Genomic DNA, 20,037 nt, shown 5'->3' on the forward strand with positions numbered 1-20,037 from the left:
CATAATCACACTAAATAAACTAGGTGCTTGGGCAGACAGAAATGGATTTAAATTTTCTCGTCAAAAAACAGTAGCTGTTCTTTTTTCATTGCGACGAGGCCAACAGGTCGATCCCAATCTACACCTGAATCACACTGCGCTCTCAATTAAACAAGAACACCAATTTTTAGGCCTAACTTTCGACAAGAAACTCACATTTCTACCACACATTAACAACCTTAAAAAGAAAGCTTCTCAAGCCCTCAATGTCTTAAAAGTGCTCTCCCGGAAGCGGTGGAGGTCCGATAGAGCAAGCCTTTTACAAATATATCGCCCTCTGGTGAGCTCCAAGTTGGACTACGGGTGCATAGTATATGGTTCGGGAAGAGCATCCTACTTAAAAAGATTAGACCCCATTCATAATCTTGGTCTGCGCCTATCACCTGGAGCATACAGAACATCACCAGTAGTTAGCCTTTACGTTGCAACTATTGAAGCCGCTCTTGAGGATCGAAGAATCGCCCTTACATGCACATATGTCTTAAAAACCCGTTCTCTTCCGAAACATCTCTGCCATCCAATTGTCACCAAGTGCGCATCTAAAAGATTATTCATCAACAAACCACATTCTATCAGGCCATTACTAGTGCGCTTTGAAGATAAATGCGAAGAGCAAACAGTGCTAGATGCCCTGCCGAATATTGCACAAAGGAATGAATATTTGCCACCATGGTACAGCCTGCCTTCAGTATGTGACTTCACAATGACACAGTTAGACAAAAAGCAAACGCCAAAGGAGTACATATTACGGGAATTCTTTGCACTACAAGAAAAGTATCACACCTACATTGAATTTTATACCGATATCTCAAAAACAAAGTCATGTTGGAAGTGCAGTAATGCAAGAAAAAAATAAACAGATAATGCGACTACCAGAATGCGCATCAGTTTTTACTGCTGAGTGTTATGCCATCTTCGTAGCTGTAGAAAAAATAGTAAGAGAGTACATCAAAAATAGCATCATTTAAACCGATTCCCTCAGTATGCTCAAAGCACTGCACTCCAGGAATGCTACTGAACCCATAATAGGAAACATCATACATAACATAGTTAAAATCACAAAACAAAAGCATAACATTAAATTCTGCTGGGTTCCTAGCCATGTTGGAATTGCAGGTAATGAGAAAGCAGATGTATGCGCTGCACAAGCCCGGAATGGCCAAATAAAGTAAGTGAACATACCGCACAGGGATTGCTTAAAGGTTATCTACAGTAAACACAGAAATAAGTGGCAGGCAGCATGGGAAGAGCACTCAAACAACAAATTACATTCTGTTAAGCCCATTTAAGGGGAATGGCAATAATGTAGGCATCAAGAACGTTTTACCGAAGTTATTTTATGTCGGCGCCGCATTGGACACACCCACCTCACGCACAACATTCTGCTAACCAAACAAAACAAACCTCTCTGTGAAATGTGTGGTGCTGAACTCAGTGAACCACATTTTAATTTCATGCATAGAACTAGAACAACTAAGAAAGAAATATTTTACATTTTACAGGGAAAGCACCCAATTACACCCCATGCTACTTTTAGGTGATCGAGCAATGGTTGACATCTCATGTATTTTTAGGTTTCTCAAGGAAGCCAGCATTTTAAACAAAATAGAAATCTTCACCTTTAACAAAAACTCTAACCTTGTATTTGGCGTATCATCGCCTCAGTTGCTTTTGCGCCATTAAAATCAATATAACTCACTAACATAGGCGTGCAGCTCAGAGAACGGAACAATCGTGGCGAGCTGGCCGTGGTCTCCTGTACGGATATTTACGGTAGGCATGCCGAATGCCGCATCAAACACTCAGGGCTTCTCTTCCATTGGCTGCTGACGAATCATCGCTGCGTCACCGCGCTCCAGATGGAAAAATGGGGAGTCTTTGATTGCCAAATGTACACACCTATTTTCTACGACGCTATGGTTAAGTTCACTGCCCTTAGAAACCTGCAGTTTTCCATGGTATTCCAGAGGACATCGACTTACAAGCAGCTGCTGGACGCGCTGCACTGCTTGCCCGACCTCGAGGAGATCGCGTTGGAAGTTTTCGACGCCGGCGAAGAATACAAGAACGTGGCCACCCTAGCTCACGTAATTAGGACAAAAGGCAAGCTTAATCGGCTGGCGATCGAGGACTTAGGTGTTGGAGGTGTTGGGCCATATATGCAGTGTGATCCACCAGTCATGTGGTGCAACACGGCAGCGCTACGGAGCAACGCGATCATCAGCGACCTTTGCATAGACGTCAGCTGGTTGAAAGCAGAAGTCTGCTGTCTTTTCTCGCAGTTTATCAAAGAAAGCGGCTCGCTGAAGTCGTTGCGCCTGTTCAGTTCGATCGAAAGGCCCACCTTTAACGTAGCCGATGTCGCAGGAGCGGTGGAGGACTCGAAGACGCTGGTTAGTTTACAGCTGAATGGCTTTATTATCGACACCAGTGAGACTTGGGCACTGGAGAGGTCCCTGTCCAGTGCCAAGAAACTGCAGCAGCTGGAGCTCATCTCCTGCGGACGGGCCTTCAGAGAGCCGAACAGTGAGCAGAACTCAGGATTCAAAACTGAAAGCGACTAATATAGCGTGGTTCGAAGGATTATGAAGCCCTTTGTCGACATGGTGCGCAATGTGAAGTCACAGCGAAGGCTCAGATTCCCTTTATATCTCCATACACCGAAGGACCAGCGGGTGTTGTTCCACACATTGGCGAATGAAGACTCTGTCGAAGATGAATTCATACGTGTTCGACTCATATCGCATCGTCAGTAAGCCAGGAACCGGCGTCCAAGTAATAATCGATAGCCTTTATAGAGGTGACCCGCTGATGGACGGGGTAACAGAGTGGGCCCGAGTTGTAAGCATTTTCCTGCTGGTATGCGGAGCAGCGCGCTCGGTTGGCCAATATAAGCAGTTGCACACATTCCACAGCCTATCAACCCTGACGGTGGAAGTTTATGCCTCTGTTGCTGCCGGACAAGCGGAAATTCTTGCTGAATTCCTGAGGCTCACCTAGTCACTGAGCACGATCGCATTGAGCTTTGAAGCGAAACGCGTGGAATCAATGGTTCTGCTCGACGGACTAGCATCAGGGCTCTCATCATTGAAGGCTGGTGTAGGCGTATGCGAGCCGGAAGCCTCCTCTCAGACGTCGTCTGCTCGAGTAAGAGGTTACGGGCGCTTACGTACAACTTGCACAGCGGGTATCAATCACGAGCGTTCTTCTCTACGCTCGCCAAGTCCATCCGGAACAACATCACCCTCCTTTCGGTGACGACGGCTGACTTCACTGTTCCAGACAGACAGCTAGACTGTATTAGCGAATTCCTCACCCGCAACGGCCAGTTGCTGGCCCGCAGCGCACAATTCGTAAGCGGCCGCGCCTTCGAGAAAACTGGTGCAGAAGCACTCGAGTTAATCGGCTCAAACCCCATGCTCGTGGAAAAAGTTCAAGAAATGTCGCCAGTAAAATAAAACAGAAGCTGAGGACATGGTCAGAAAGAGCATTGGTGATCTGTACGAGATGGACGGCTTCACGAGAGCAGCCGGTGTTGCCCGGCACAGCGTCGTCTGCAAACAAAGCCCCGACGGCCGGCCCGGCCTAGATGCACTTCCGTGGCTTTCCTGGTTGCACCTGCGTCGATATTTGCGCCTGATGGACGTTGTAGGCCCTTTTATCCCTTTATTGGTCTTCTAAAAAAAAGGTAGAAAAAAAATAAAAGAAATAGAGAGGATGCCTGAGCAGCAATGCTTTGCCAGGCTTAGCGTCAATTCCAAATAAATAGAAAAGAACTAAATGTTCCAAAGAAAAAAAATTTTCAGCAAAAAACAGAGGATTTAAGAAAAAACTCAAAAGAAAAGAAAACAAAAGGTTCAGCACAGTAAAAGTTAGTCGCAGGCAAACAGCCAAAGCACAACGTGAAGTCCGCGGAAAAAATAATAATAAAAAAGAAAATCCAAGTCACTGCAAAGTAAAGAAGTGCTTTGGACTGGGCTAGTTGGGACATATTTTCATAAATGCTGCGCTGCTTAGTTGCACACGGACAAAGAAACTGGACAAACGCTGAGGTTAAGCGCAATCTACCAACTGAAGTTTTATTCCTTGGAATAGGAAAAAGGAAAACACCAGCTCACGACGTAATCAGAGGATCGTGAAAGCACATAAAACATAACAGTGCACTGTAACAGCAAGAAGAACTATGGAATGAAACCATGACAATAAGCTTAACATATGAAAATAAAAACTTTATCTAAGCCCGGGATGAAATCGCACTCAACCCCCACCCCCCCGCGCGCCGCGCATCTGACACGCGCGGTTGATCCTATGCAAGTGTTTTGTCTCTCCGCAGCATATCTATTTCCCTGCGGGAAAGGGCTACGGAAGGGGCGCTAAAGTAATCGCCTTATTTGCCAGAAATCATCCGAAAGGCCTCAATTACCTCACGCTTTTTCTTTTCTGTTGCCCGCGCCAAAATAACCGTGTTTTGGAAATATGGGCTGCACTCGTGTTTCAGGCAATGGTTCGCCAAGTTTTCTGCATTCTGCATGGAGCGACATTTCCTCCTGTGCTCCAAAAGCCTTTCATTAAGGCATCGCCCAGTTTGCCCCACGTAGCGCTTGCCGCAAGAGAGGTGAATTTTGTAAACCATCCCCTTAGAGCATGGAACAAAGGGCGAAACATGCTTAACGCCGCACGCACTTTTCTCATCTGCAGGTCCTTCCTGGTTAACTTTTTTACAGATGCCTTTAAACTTTAAAGGAGCTGAAAAGACAACCTTCACATCAAACCTCTGCCCAATGTTCTTCAGCCGGTGCGAAATGTAATGCACATAAGGGAGGACCGCGAAAGGCTTCTTTCCATCACTTTGCTTCGGAGGCGAAAGCTCTTGATGTATTATTAAGTTTCTTAGGCAAGTTTCAGCAACACCAATTAGAGGCCTTAAGGGATATCCAGAAGAACCAAGCCGGCCCATTTGGATAAGCAAGCTATCATCCATTTTATGGTCACATGAGGGCCTGCTTCACGCAGGACATCGCGATGCCTCTTTTTACAAGCTTGGTGTGCCCGGATGCAAAAGGAAGTATGCCCTTATCTCCTCTCGTTTTATAATACCAACACATGTGGTCGCTTGAGAACACCATACTAATATCCAAAAATTGGAGCTGGGAATCTGAGGGGCGTTCTGACGTGAATTGGAGCCCATGATGTGCACGCGGCATTAGTGATAAGATATCTTCAGTTCTGGTCTCCGAGTACAAATCCTAAGGCAGGCAAATGAGGAAATCGTCGACATACCTGAATGACCCTGTGATCCCCAACTCGGTTAACTTCGGATGAAGCGTGCGGTTGCCTTTGGCCAAGAACAAATCACTCAATATGGGCGCAATACATGAGCCTATGCAAATTCCATCCTTTTGGGAGAGAACCACACCCTCAAATTCGACAAAAAGTAACTGGTGGTAGGCTTTCAGTAGGTTCAGAGACCGATCCACTGCAACACCACACTTGTTCTGAAAGCCAACTGCCCCGTAGGCGTCAATGCATTCTTCGACAGCAATAGGCACCTCCCTCTGCGAAATATTATAGAAGAGGTCCTTGACGTCCACTGAGAAGCACAGCACCGGGATAGACACACGCAGAAGCGAAACGAGATCTCTCGAGTCCCTTATTAACACGGGGTCTTCAACCGGCAGAAGGTCCAAAGGGCTCTGCAATAACTTTGCCGCGCACCTCTGCCAGGTGTCCCGGTCCTCAACAATCACTCGGAATGTCGCTCCTTCTTTGTGGGTCTTCACAGAAAAGAAGGGTTGGAGCGCAAGATTTTTGCTGCTGTTTATGTCTCCAGCAAGGCGGTGTAGTCCCCCTCCTTCACAAATCTTGGCAGTTTGTGTACGGGCAGCACTGAGTAGTTTCAAGTCGAGCTTTTTTCTGCACTCAAAGTTCTTCATGATGCCTTCCTTTGCCTTTTTTCTGTATTCTTCCTTGTACATCACCGCAAACTCCCCGGTTTTGTCTGTCAGAGCGACGCGTAAGTCCGAGTCACGCAACCAGTTGACAGCTCGGTCTGGCCTCAACCGCGACGTGTCCCCGTGCGTTCTAGCAGCCCCCGCAACCGCGCACAAGGCTTCAGCTGCGCACACCTTCCTGTCTTCCTCAGGCGCCCTGTCTGATACCTTGTGGACCATACTGATGATATCAGCAGCGTCAGCTCTCGGTTACACGGAGAACTTAGGCCCTTTGCTCAGCACTTCCTCGACCTGCTTAGGTAGCGTTAGTTCTGTCATATTAATTGGTCCCTTCCTGTCACCCGGAGGCCTGACGCGCTTCTTCGGAATTGTTGGGAACGCTGAGCCCCACATACGCTCACCTTCGGCCTCAGCGGCATCCAGAAAGAACCGTGACATGACTTTTGCGTCTCCAGGCCTAAGGTATGCCGAACAGGTATTCCTTATCCCAAGTTGGAACAAAAGTACCTGGCGCAATGTTTCTGATCGCAGGATCTTGCCCACACGTCTTGAAGCTGCTTCCGTTGGGATCACTCTTCCAAACACGGCAGTGATCACAGGTGACGACAGACCATGGCCGAGGGCATACGTCAGAGTACGCGTTCGCCACCGGGCTTCAGCGATGAAATTGATGAACACACAAATACGAAAAGAAAAAGCGTGAAGTAATTGAGGCCTTCCGGGTGGTTTCTGGCAAAGAAGGCGATTACGTTAGCGCCCCTTCCATAGCCCTTTCCCGCAGGAAAATAGATATGTTGCGGAGAGACAAAAGACTTGCATAGGATCAACCGCGCGTGTCTGTTAGATGCGCGGCGCGCGGGGAGGGGGGGGGGGTTGAGTGCGATTTCATCCCGGGCTTAGATAAAGTTTTTATTTTCATATGATCTTATTGTCATGGTTTCATTCCATAGTTCGTCTTGCTGTTACAGTGCACTGTTACGTTTTATGTGCTTTCACGATCCTCTGATTAAGTCGTGGGCTGGTGTTTTCTTTTTTCCGATTCCAAGGAATAAAACTTCAGTTGGTAGATTGCGCTTAACCTCAGCGTTTGTCCAGTTTCTTTTTCCGTGTTCAACTAAGCAGCGCAGCATTTATGAAAAGATGTTCCAACTAGCCCAGCTCCAAGCACTTCTTAACTTTATTTCGAGTTCAACGGGCTTCTTTGTTCCCTCCGGACCCCCTCTTCAACGTATTTGTGTGTTCATCAATTTCATCGCTGAAGCCCGGTGGCGAACGCGTACTCTGACGTATGCCCTCGCCCATGGTCTGTCGTCACCTGTGCTCACTGCCGTGTTTAGAAGACTGGCCCCAACGGCTGTAAACGCCTGTTTAATCTTCTCGCTACTGTTGTTTTGTCAGAGTCCAACTCTGTCTCCTTCTCCGGTGCCTTAGGAGGTTCCCTTCCACTGTCCTGCACTATGGTTTCTCTTGTGTGTAGCATCTTCATGTGGCTCACCATGTCGATGCCCTTGAGCGTCTCGAAATGCAGTGGGCATTGCATATTAGTCTTAGAGCGGGTTTTCGATGTGTTTGGGTCCAGCATCGACCTGAGTGATTTATGATTCCTTTTTGTACCCATAGTATCCCTTAATCTGTTGTAGAAACCTGCCCATTTAGTCTGCTCCTGTGACATTGAATATTCTGCTGCTTTAGTTATCTCTACAATGCATCTGTGGAAGCTTCTGTTTAGGCGTTGTCTCTTGTTCTCCTTAACTAGTCTGCGCCTTGCCCTCGACAAGTGTAGAAAGAGTGGATTGACAAAAAAGGTGTGTAGTGTTTACGTATTTTTTACTTAGCTCATTCTGCGGTTCTTTTGAAACCTCAGCGAAACTTTAGGCATGCGTCTTTAGTTCTACATGGAATTCAGTTTATTGTCCCTATTCTAGTCCTCTTATTTAGTCGTGTGTGAACACTGTATTGCTTAGTATGTATATATGAACACATCAAAATATGTCTATCATGGTTGTGTAGGCAACAGTTCACGAGTATTACCATGCCTCATGGTTTTAAAATTACGCGTGCGTTTTTGTATTGACAAAGTGTGCATACATATTGGCTGTTTTCTTGCTGACATTAATGATGCCAAGACGTGCACGTGCTTTCAAGAGCTATAGTGTCGTGGTGAATTCGAAATTGCTGTTGGTGATGCTTGTTGGCCGGCTTGTTGTAATGCTGTTTATGCTCATTTGTGTCCCTTCGATCGCTGGTTAAGTAACTTTCCCATCTGGCCTTATAGGTTCTGACCCTGGAAGCATTGGGTATTGGAAGATCACTGGAAGAAAAGTATTGAGATCCGTGGAGGCGGACAAGAAAATGGCCAAGAACCAGGGTGACCAGGAGCGAGAAGTTGCAAATTTTTTTAAGAGTTTGCCCTTGCTCTTGCAAAGAGAATATAACCTATTCGACAGCAAAGCCACATACTGTCGTGGATGCTGACCGTCGCGGAAACAGCTATGCACATGCTCCGTCTACAAGAAGCAGGACAACAAGAAGGAGACATAAAGCCGGTGATTGCTGTCCTTTTAGACATGAAGCGACAAGGAGAAAAACAAGAAGACAGAATGCCAGTCATTCCTGTCCTTCCAGACACACTTGTCTTTTATTCTGCGCTTTTCACACCAGTGTGCACTGTTAAAGGTGAGCACTCCGAAAAGTGGAAAGCTAAATCAAGCTTGTGTCTTTACACTGAAGGAATGCAGAAAACAATTTCATGAATTGTCTTGATGGCAGAAATATTGGCACTTGCTGTCCTCAGGATTATTTCTCCAGAGTTCATTTCTCCACACAGTGCCATTTATATGTGCAGCCCTCATCTTGTTACAAAAAAAAAAAATAAACTGTTCGCTAGAAGGCATACCAAGGGTGAAATGTTGTTATAATGATCATTTGAAGTAGATGCTGAAGTAGAGATCAGTATAGAATTTGTAAATGCATTGCATGGAGTTCAGGTTCGATGACAAAATTTTTTTTCTTCCTGTGCCTGAGTGCATGGGCCTCCCTGCGGTCATTTCGCCGTTCACTCGGGCCATCCAACATATTGTCGAAAGCACACCAATCCATGCAGTCATAGGCTTTCGTGCACATCGTTAGTCATGGAAATGCACAGTGCAGTGTACGAGACATGGCTTGGAAGGGTTTGTGCGATGTTGCAGTACTGTTCCTATTTTTCAGAAGCCATACAGTTAAATCCGCATTGGAGTACTGCTGCGACATTCACCGTACAACAAGCGGCTGCTACAACACCGTACAACAAGTGCCTCATGCTGTTGTGCCTATTTGCGCCTCGTGACAACAGTGAAACGGTAATTTCAGCATGCTTATTTTTTTTTTATTATGCTGTTCTGTTAGCCAGTTCATGCCTTGCATTGTTGTTCTGCCAATCACGGCACATTTTATTTGTGCTGAAATTTTAAAACTACTAAGGAAAGTACACCGTGTTTCCAAAGTGGACCTAGTATTAACGGCATGTCGTTCTCAACTACATCTTTGATCTGGGCTGTTTTATTTGCTCTGCTGCTGGGCAAAAGGCACGAATATAGCAGACAGGTGCTTATTTTATATTAGTACTACAGCTGTGCAAGTTAACACTAGATATCTAGCTGAAATGAAGTTTTAATTGGAATGAAAGGCAGCTAATTTACAGCTTTTGTTGTTGAATTGTCTGATTTTTGGAATATGGTAAAACATTTGTACGGCGGGATTTAAAGCACTGGTAGCCGTCACAAACGCAGCACCGATGTTCTGGTTTCGAAGCTCGTAGTTGCCTCGTAGTCTGCCGGGCGGCTGCACTCCTTGTCTTCTTTTACGTCTACGGGTTCGGCGCAACTTCTTCACTACAATCAACCCCCATCCAAGAAAGGGGAAGCCATCCTGGCGACGAAATGATAACGGGGTCGTAGTATGGCTTCAAGCGGTCGACGTGAACGATCTCACGGCCACGGTGGCGAAGGTCGCTGGAGGGAGCTAAAGGTTCCACGAGGTAGTTGACAGGGGAAGTCTGTTGGATGACACGATAGGGCCCTTGATATTTCGCAACCAACTTGATGGACAGGCCCCCTGGTGATGAAGGCACCCACAGCCAGAGGCGATCACCAGGAAGGAAGGTATGGGCTTTCTTGGGCTTTCTTGTACTGGTCTTCTGATGTCAGGGAACGGGCCAGCTGGCGGCACTCTTCAGCATGCCTGGCAGCTTCGGAAACCGATGTGCACTCCGAAATGTCCGGTCGGTAGGGCAGGATGGTGTCTAGCGGAGACGAAGGCTCGCGAGCATACAGGAGAAAGAATGGAGAGAATCCAGTGGTTGCTTGGACAGCGGTGTTATACGCATATGTAACGAATGGTAGAATCCGGTCCCAATTGGAGTGATCGGAGGCGATGTATATGGACAACATATCGGCCAGTGTGCGATTGAAGCGTTCGGTATAGCCATTGGTTTGCGGGTGGTAAGCGTTTGTGGTCCGGTGGACTTTGTGACATTCATGGAGGAGCGCTGCAACAACCTCAGATAAGGATTTGCCTCTATCGCTGAGAAGCTCACGAGGGGCGCCATGCCTCAAAATGAAGTGGCGAAGAAGAAAGGAGGTGCCATCAGTTGAGGTGGCGGCCGGAAGTGCTGCAGTTTCCGCGTATCGAGTGAGGTGATCGACGGCCACGTTTATCCAGCAATTCCCCGCTGGCGTGTACGGCAGACGCCCATACAAATCGATTCCCATACAAATCAGTCCGGGCAAGGGAGAAACTGTAGCGGAGCAGGAGGATGTGGGGGAGGAGGCTTGCGAGGCTGGCAGTCGGTTTACGAGCGCACATACATAACGACGAAGTTATACATGCCACGCCAGTAGAAGCGCTGTCGCAACCGTTCATAAGTCTTCAACACTCCCGCATGGCCACACTGGGGATCGTTGTGGTAAGAAGCGCAGACAGCACAACGGAGGTGGCGAGGTACGATAAGCAGCCACTTATGGCCGACTGGCATGTAATTGCGTCGGTAGAGGAGGTCGTCACGAAGAGCGAAGTGGTGCGCCTGACGGCGAAGGGCACGAGGGGCCGACGAGGGCAACGAGTTGGTGAGGAGAGCGATGAGTGACGCTAGCCAGGGGTCTTTGCGTTGTGCTGCAGGCATGTCGTCAACGGACAGGGAAGACAAGGCTGAGCTGGAGGCGGGCGGCAACCGGATGTCAGAGGGCACCGGCGAGCGGGATAAAGCGTTGTCATCAGTGTGCTTACGCCCAGTCCGGTAGACAACGCGGATATCATATTCTTGCAGTCGAAGCGACCATCGGACGAGACGACCGGTGGGGTCTTTCATTGAAGATAACCAACAAAGAGCATGGTGGTCCGTAACAACATCGAATGGACGCCCGTACAAGTACGGCCGAAATTTCTGAAGCACCCAGACGATGGCCAAACATTCCTTTTCGGTGACTGAATAATTGGTCTCGGCCTTGGATAGAGTCCGACTGGCGTACGCCACGACGTATTCGTCAGCGCCAGATTTGCGTTGGGCCAGAACAGTGCCGAGGCCAGCGTGACTGGCGTCGGGGTGCACTTCGGTAGGTGCAGCCGGGTCAAAGTGGCGTAAAATGGGAGGCGAAGTAAGTATGGTGCGCAGTTTCGTAAACGCAGTATCGCAAGCCGGCGACCAGGCAGAAAGGTCGTTTTGGCCACCAAGAAGTCGCGTCAAAGGGGCAATGATGGTCGCAAAGTTCCGGACGAAGCGCCGAAAGTAAGAGCACCAGCCAATAAAGCTGCGGAGTTGCTTGATTGAAGTAGGTTTCGGGAACGCAGCGACAGCTTGGAGTTTAGCGGGGTCAGGAAGGATGCCCTCTTTTGACACGGAATGCCCTAAAATGGTGAGTTGGCGGGCGGCGAAATGGCACTTTTTCAGATTGAGCTGCAGACCGGCGTCGGTCAGGCACTTCAAAACCGCCTCAAGGCGTGTGAGGTGGGTAGTGAAGTCGGAGGAAAACACCACAATGTCATCCAAGTAGCAAAAACGTGTTCCAGTTCAAACCCCGAAGGATGGTGTCCATCATGCGTTCAAAGGTGGCAGGCGTGTTACATACGCCGAACGGCATGACGTTGAACTCGTAGAGCCCATCGGGAGTGACGAAAGCTGTCTTGGCCCAATCACCCTGCGCCATGGGGACTTGCCAGTAGCCAGACCGCAGATCAAGAGAGGAGAAAAATTCGGCTCCATGCTGACAGTCAAGCGCGTCATCTATGCGTAGCAGGGGGTAGACGTCTTTGCGTGTGATTGCATTCAAACGGCGGTAATCGACAAAGAACCGATCAGATCCGTCTTTCGTTTGAACTAAGACGACCGGCGAAGCCTAGGGGCTGTTGGAAGGATGAATCAAGCCTCTGCGGAGCATGTCATCGACTTGCTCATCAATAATGCGACGCTTTGAGGCAGAGACACGGTAGGGACGTTGGCGTAACGGTGCTTGCTCACCAGTGTATATGCGATGAGCCACAGTTGAGGTGCGACCCAACGATGGTTGCTGGGCATCAAAAGAAGTGCGGAATCTATGCGTCAAGTCGAGGAGCTGGGCGCGTTGATTAGGAGAGAGGGCTTGGTCAACGGCGGTGGTGAAGGCAGCCGGCAGGGATGAGGCGGGTAAGGATCGAGGCGGGCTGAGGGCATTGAGGCTGTCAGGGTCTCAGGTGGCAGTGGGGGATAGAGGCGGCACTAAAATGATGTGATCGGGGCGAACAGGCTCGGCGTGTCCAGCGCATTCACCACGGTGTGAAATGATGGGGCAGAAAGACTCAATAGTCATGGCTAGATTGGCGCGGCCGCTTCGTACATTAAGAAGGGCGAAGGGTAGAGGAGGGCATCTTCGAGAGACGAAAAAAGAAGACGGTGTGAAGAGGACGATACGTTCAGAAAAAGGGGCACATATGACAGGAACAAAGGCACAAGAAGAAGGTGGGATAACGGTATCGTCCAAAACATTGCACTTGGCCTCTCGAAGAATTTCAGCGGTCGTAGGTGCGTCGCAGAGCGGAGAAAGCTCGACTTCCGCACGGGCGCAATGAATAATGGCTTGATGACGCAATACGAAGTCCCACCCTAAAGTAATGTCGTGAGAGCAGGCACGCTAAACAATAAAACTGATGACGTAGAGAACGTCCTGGATCGTGACTCGGGCCGTATAGGTGCCGAGCAGCTCTAAGTACTGTGCAGTTGAAGTGTGGAGGGAAACGCCAGAAAGCAGCAGGGCAACTGTTCGAATCAAACGGCAGAATCGAGCATCTATCACGGACACAGCAGCTCCAGTATCGACAAGCGCAAGGGTAGAGACGTGTTGAATAGAGAGTTCGATTAAATTTCGAGGAGACGTGGCAGGACTTTCGGACGTCGACGAAAGCGCCGTTCTTGCCTGCGGAACTGCGGCTAGTGCTTTTCCGGCGGTGGAGAGGTAGGTCGGCGTCGCATCGACGAGGGCGAGCGACGATGCGGAGAGGGCGAGCGGAGCGCAGGTGAGAACGGGTGGTGAAAATGGGACGAGTGATGAAGCGGTACACGGGGAGGGGACGGTGGCTGGGCATAGGTGGCCGGGCTCTGGTCGGCGACATACGGAGGCATGCGACGGCGGCACAGACGGGCAACGTGGCCAGGGAGGCCACATGTGAAGCAAATGGGCCGGTTATCAGAGGTGCGCCAAGGGTTCGCAGGGGTGGTACACGGCGCTGGGAGGAAAATGAACGCGGGGGTAAGGCGTAGGAAGAGAAATGTGCGGGTGGTGGTGGCCGTGCCATGGCTTTTACATAAGATAGGGGAGCAAGAAACGACGTTCGTGGTGACGAGACAGCTTCGGCATAGGTGAGAGGAGCCGTGAGTTGCACGGCAGGCAGAAGGAAGCACTTCGGCAACTTGTTCGCGAATAACATGGCGAATGCCAGGTGGCAGCTGTGAGGTTGACTCTGTAGTGCTGGGCAGCACTGATAACTGCCGAGCAACCTCTTCCCGGACGAAGTCCTTAATATGTTGAAGGAACGCAGAGTCGTCAGTGACATTGGAGATGGCTGCGACCGTTTCCTCGGGTTGCCGAGTGACGACACGTTGCCGAGTGACGACACGTTGCCGGCGAAGCTCGTCATAACTCTGGCACTGGGTGATGACAACAGCAACAGTGTGGGGCTCTTTTACCAGTAACATCTGGACAGCGCCTTCATCGATGCCTTTTAAGATATGTCGAAGCTTGTCGCTTTCGGGCATCGAGGAGTTGACACGATGGCACAGGTCTAAAACATCCTCGATGTAGCTTTTGAATGTTTTAGAGCGCAGCTCTTTGGCGTCCGTTCCTGGGTTTCGCGTCGGCGTCGGCGTCGGCCTCGTAACCAGCTCCGCCCCCAATGTCACGCTTTTCAATTGGTCGAAATGCTCGTGACGTCACAGTGCGCGAATTTCAAATGGGGCCAATTGTACTTTGGCTAGTAACCATGCAACCAATCAAAGGGATCGTATAGTGATGCTGCAACTAAGTTGGACTGAGTTTAGTTAATTGCTTAATTAATCAATTAGCCTAATTAATATAGAGGAGAATGAAGATGTCAGAAGAAAAGAAAAGAAAGACGCGCGCCGCAGCGACAACAACGTCCGCGGAAGGAGACGCTGGTGAAAAAAACAGATAAGTACGAAGCCGCGTTCCCTCCACCACCACGCACTTCCCCACTCAGTAAGACGTTGCTCGTTTCATATACGTTGTGTCGAACATCCTAGACAGTTCCAACAATTGACAGGTTAATGACAGAACACGATGGATAGAAATACAATAATATAAATATGAAATAGCCTAATTAACCTTTCTAGTTAGACCGCATAAATCAATAAAACCGAGAACGAAATTGGTCGAGTTGGGGAATCGAACCAGGGTCTCCGGAGTGCGATACGAGCACGCTAGCCACTCCGAAATACCAGCTGAATGGTTTGGAATGAACACAGGCGCGTCTAGCTAATACGGCGTCTTCGTTCACTCCCATCTTCCCCCTTTCCCTTACGGCGAGGTGCAGGTGTCCACCCAGATATGCGAGACAGATACATTTCCTTTCCTCAAAAAATAAATTTACCGTCCAGCAAGGCGTACAGCCGAATTGGCGAAGGCGTTCTCTGGACTCCCTGGCAGCGTTGCAAGACGCTGTCGCGTTCCACTCTTACAGGCGAAGCTTAACATGTTAACCACACATCAGTAACACACGCAGACAGCCAATGGACGCGTATTCGCTGGCAGCACTTGATTCATCATTCACAACCACATTCTTAACGTACGCTCCCTTGCCGCACATGCCAAGGACGTACACCACGATCACATTCTGCGCCATTCCTCTGTACTTTGCTTTGCTGAAACCTGGATGGATCCCGAAGAGCCTCTCGAAATCATAGATTTCCTATACTGCTGTGGTGCTCGCAGAGACCACAACAGAGCGGCGGGAGTCGCTATCTACTTGCGCACAGGTCTCTCTGCAATACCAGTCGAAATGTTTGGCACGTCACATGAAGTTCGCGAACTGTGCGCCGCAAAGTTGCCCAACGGCTTGCTGGTAGTAGCTGCCTACTTCGCCCCTACCGCACTCACGAAAGACGTCGTGCACTTCCTGCAACTCGCATTAACCGTCCATCGATCCACACCGATGTTAGTAGTGGGGGACTTTAATGTTGACATAAAGACAAACAGCAATTTCCTAACACTTATGCGGGAGAACATCCCGTTCCTCTCGCTCGTAACGCGTCCCACGGCTGTGACAACCTCGCGAGGCACTTGTATAGATCTCGTCTTTGAGAATCAAGCATTGGTGTACCAAGTCGAACATATATCAGTCTCTTTCTCCGACCACAAAGCTTCCTTCATGACTGTCAAGAACTGTTAGTGGAGTCTTTGTTAAAGGAATACGTGTGAAAAATAAAAAAAAAATCTCTGATAGCGCATACATGTGTTGCTCGATTTCTTTGCCTCAATCTATCGAAAAGGTGAAACAGCTTATTTGCTGCGCTCAAATTTCGCATTAGGAAGTAACGTAATCGTCGGCAATTTTTTCAGACTGCTGCGCCCGGCCGCGCAAACGATGTTCGGCGCGAAGCTTGCGGACTGCAGGGCGTCCAAAGACATCCGCAAAGCGGGCTTTGAAGGTTGCCCACGTCGTGATGTCGGCTTCGTGGTTAGTGTACCAGAGTTTCGCGACTTTCGTAAGGTAAAAGATGACGTTGTTGAGTTTAAGGACGGCATCCCACTTATTGTGCGTGCTACGCGTTCGTAAGATGAAAGCCAATCTTCGACGTCTTGATTGTCGGTACCGATGAAGACTGGCAGGTCCCGGGGGCGAAGCATTCCGGAGCAAGCAACACAGGGGGCCGGAGAAACGGGGCTGGATGTGGTGTTGCCGGAGGTAGTCATCGAGGTGGGGAGCCGACGGCTGCGGAGTTCCAGGGTGGACAGAGAAGATCGAAACCCACGACTTCCACCAAGTGCACGGTGGTACCCGTCACAAACGCAGCACCGATCTTCTGGTTTCGAAGCTCGCAGTTGTCTCGTCTGCCGGGCGGCTACACTCCTCGTCTTCTTTTACGTCTATGGGTTCGGCGCAACTTCTTCACTACACATTGTTTATATTTCTCTTCTAACAGGGAGGCAATGAAACAGTGTTTGCCAGCAACAAACAGTGAAGCAGTTACTCACTGATTAAGCACCTTAACTTTTCCGAGTAAATGATGCACAATTTTTATAGCTTCATTTATTGCTTGAAGTAAATTGTATCGCTCCTAAATTTGCCTGCACTCTTGGACTCCATCTTGGGTGGCTGCATGGCGGAAGAATACTTTAGGTGAGCGAACGGCCGCCGCCAGCCGCCGAGCGCCAATGCTCTGTTTCCATAGCGTGCGACAGATGGTGCAACGAAATTGCACCCGCTGCAATCGCTGATCGGCCGAGGTTCTGCTGTGGCGCCTGCTTATGCGCTCGTTGTAATCGTTGTACTCGTCGCTTTCCTGCCGAATTTCAGCGACCAACTTCTATTGGCCCTCATTCCGCGCATCAAAAACGTAATACCCAGCGACTGCTAAAAGCGCACTTAACAAAGGACGTAAACCTACGAGAGTTATGTTTTTCTCTTGCCGCTCTCACCGATTCAATCTGTTGGTATGAATTCCGTGGGTGGTATAGTTTTAATTTCTCGCCGCCGTTTTCTATAGCTACTACGACGATGAGTAGCTGTAAAGATTGTATATTTTTTGCGTCTAAGAGAATGACAATAGCAAGCATGCCCGGAAGACTAGTTGGAGAACAGGACAGGTTTTATCAGCTAGCGTGACAAACACAAGTCCGATCTCGTGCCACGACATGCCAGAGCGCGACTCGCGCCAGGCGTACTTGTATAAAAGCGGCACCTCGGCCCACTCGATGTGGGTACTTCCTACAACAAAGCCCATCCAACCGAGGCTCCATATGTTCTTAATTAAGTACGCCCACGCAGCTTTTTTCCCTGCCACGGGCACCTGGTATGACTCCAGTGATTGCATGCATACATGAAGTATAATCCGACTTGGACAAACCATCTCGATGACAGCCTTTTTCCTAATTCGGCACACAAGTACTGCAAGGTTTTATTTACTTTATTCCAAATCCGCAAACAACCACTTTTTTTTTCGCTAAAATAGACTGCGCTGACAATTCATAGCACTAAAAGATTAGAAAGCAATATAAGTCATTTATTTTTTTGAAACATCGGAAGCACACATTCACATTGATCTCAAATATATGACAAATACAAAGCAATGTTGAAAACATTCAGGGCTCAACTGCACTCGTCCCAGGTGCGTCTGCTCACACAAGCTTCGATATTTTTCGCAAGTCCTGGCTTTTCTTCTGATTCTTATTTTTTAACTGTTGGCAGGACTGTCGCATGCGCATGCAAACATAGTAGTGTGTTAACCTGGCCAATATATCTTCTTTTTGAAACTCGCAAGGGAAGGTAAAGTGACAATAATCCAGCACAGCGTCAGTTGTCTTGTCGTACACATCCCCCTGGCTTGCATACTTCATGAACTCTTGCTCAATCTGCTTAAAGAGCTGGAAAATATGAGCGTTTAGATGTGTTAGCCTCCCTCTCGTCTTGAAGTTCTTCCAAAACTATCGCTCGTCAACCGGCTGCCTGGCGCAAACCGTTGAGGCACAGGTACCGCTTTACGCTTCCCTGTGGCCTAAAAGCGAGCGTTGGACAACATTTTTTTGTTGAGGTTGGTCAGCCCATGCGTGGGGCACGTGTGTCGATGCGTCAGTCATCCAGAAGGAACTCAAGGGGTTGAGGGGTTAAAACAAGTGTTCACTCACAGGCAGGGAAACACAAAAAAGTAAAAACGAACAGAGGAGTAGCAGAAACTATACATAACACGAAACGCGACAAGGAGGAGACGGACAGCACAAAAACATCCTCATCCAACTATAGAGAACAACAAGGCGTACAGTGCATTGAAGGAAGGAATATACAAAACGTTAGAGGCAGGAAAACGAGAAAGTCCGGCGGACAATTCACTTACGGGGGCCGCGGCGATGACTCCGGTTCGGGTGGCTGTCGATGGGGCGATGAATCGACGGCGGCTGGACTTGCGCGATGGAACGCGGGTGCCTCGGCGCGGTAATTCGGCCCTACACGCCCGCTTACACACTACCCAACCTCTTTAGTTGACCATTTCCTCCCGACTGTGTTCCCTACAACCCAGACGGGCCGGCGGAGAGCACACTTTCTCCCTTCCCGTCATCATCGGGGCACTTTTTTTTCAACGCGGTGATGATTGGGCCGAGGGGACGCATTAACCCGCGCAGCTCCCTCGGAGCGGCGCGCGGTAGAGCAGGAGGAGACGCAAAAGACTTAAGTCTTCCGTGACAGTCGTCGCCGAGTCGGCCAGGCCTGCACTCTCCACTTCCAAAAAAACAGCGCACCCGTACCACCTCCCTTGGAACTTTCCACGGTTCCTGGAACTCCATTGTCGGCTTCGTTCGCCGATGGCCGAGCCCCGAGAGAGACCATGACGAACGCCCAGCAACAGCCGTGCTACGAGCCTGTTACTGCGCTATCCGAACGCCGCCTCTGCTCTCTCCTGGTGAGACACGTTCCACTGGTCTGTGACACAGCCCCCCCTAAAGAATATTATACCATAATATTTTGCTAGGTACAGGCCAGCGGCAAATCGCTATCAACAGCGAGAACATGGAAAAAAGGCTTCAAGAATCCCGCGTTCCTTACAAAAGAGCAGCAATGAGCACTCAAAAGTGGCTTGCAAGTTACAACCTACAGGCATGCAAGCGGCAATTCAATCATTTGACCTCCGAACAGTCACAACAGTCACCTCACACAGGTACGGATATCTGCACTCGATCTCGCGGACGCTTGTCAGTTCACGCGCACCGCACTGCACTCACTGTCGACGTTCACATGAAGTCCAATTCGGGCATCACATTACACATGTCACATCGTAACAGCATAACCTTACATTTATATTACGACAAAATGTCATCACAGTGGACACAGTCTAGAATATACAAAGGATCACTGCATGTAATCAAGATAGCGGACACAAAAAAAGAAAACTGACACTAGAAAGGTGTGACAGCAATCTAAACAACCCGCCTGAGCCAATTAGCCTATCGACTAATGTAGTCTGCCAAGACGTTATCACTCTTGTGTAGCCTCTGGGAATGGTCCGCTGGCAGGAGCCGCAGGATATGACAGAACGTTTCGCGTCGGCCTGCAGTCCCGTGCAGAAAAATTCACTCCGAACTTTGCGCACTGTTTTTCTGGGGCCCTGATGTCCTCCCATTACACCGCCGTTAGGGTGCTCGAGCACTGCTGTCCGAAATTTCTTGGGAATGACTACTTGAATGTATTCCCCTCCAAATTTAGACGTGAATTTGCGTTGGAGAACTCCGCTTTGGAGGAAGAACTGGTGGCTATCTCCGTTTCTGCTGTGTGCCACCCGATCTACTGGTCAAAGCATGCCCGCAGAGTGAGG

At 49.1% G+C, this 20,037-nt stretch overlaps 1 pseudogene; it reads left to right on the forward strand.

Annotated features, from left to right (window-relative positions):
- The first annotated feature begins 1,955 nt into the window (after nucleotides 1-1,955).
- LOC149337602 (uncharacterized) lies at nucleotides 1,956-3,720 on the forward strand (annotated as a pseudogene).
- Nucleotides 3,721-20,037: the final 16,317 nt, after the last annotated feature.

The sequence above is a fragment of the Amblyomma mixtum genome, chromosome 7, assembly GCF_055824585.1.
Source record: "Amblyomma mixtum isolate Tamu chromosome 7, ASM5582458v1, whole genome shotgun sequence".
NCBI classification, from domain to species: Eukaryota; Metazoa; Arthropoda; class Arachnida; order Ixodida; family Ixodidae; genus Amblyomma; species Amblyomma mixtum.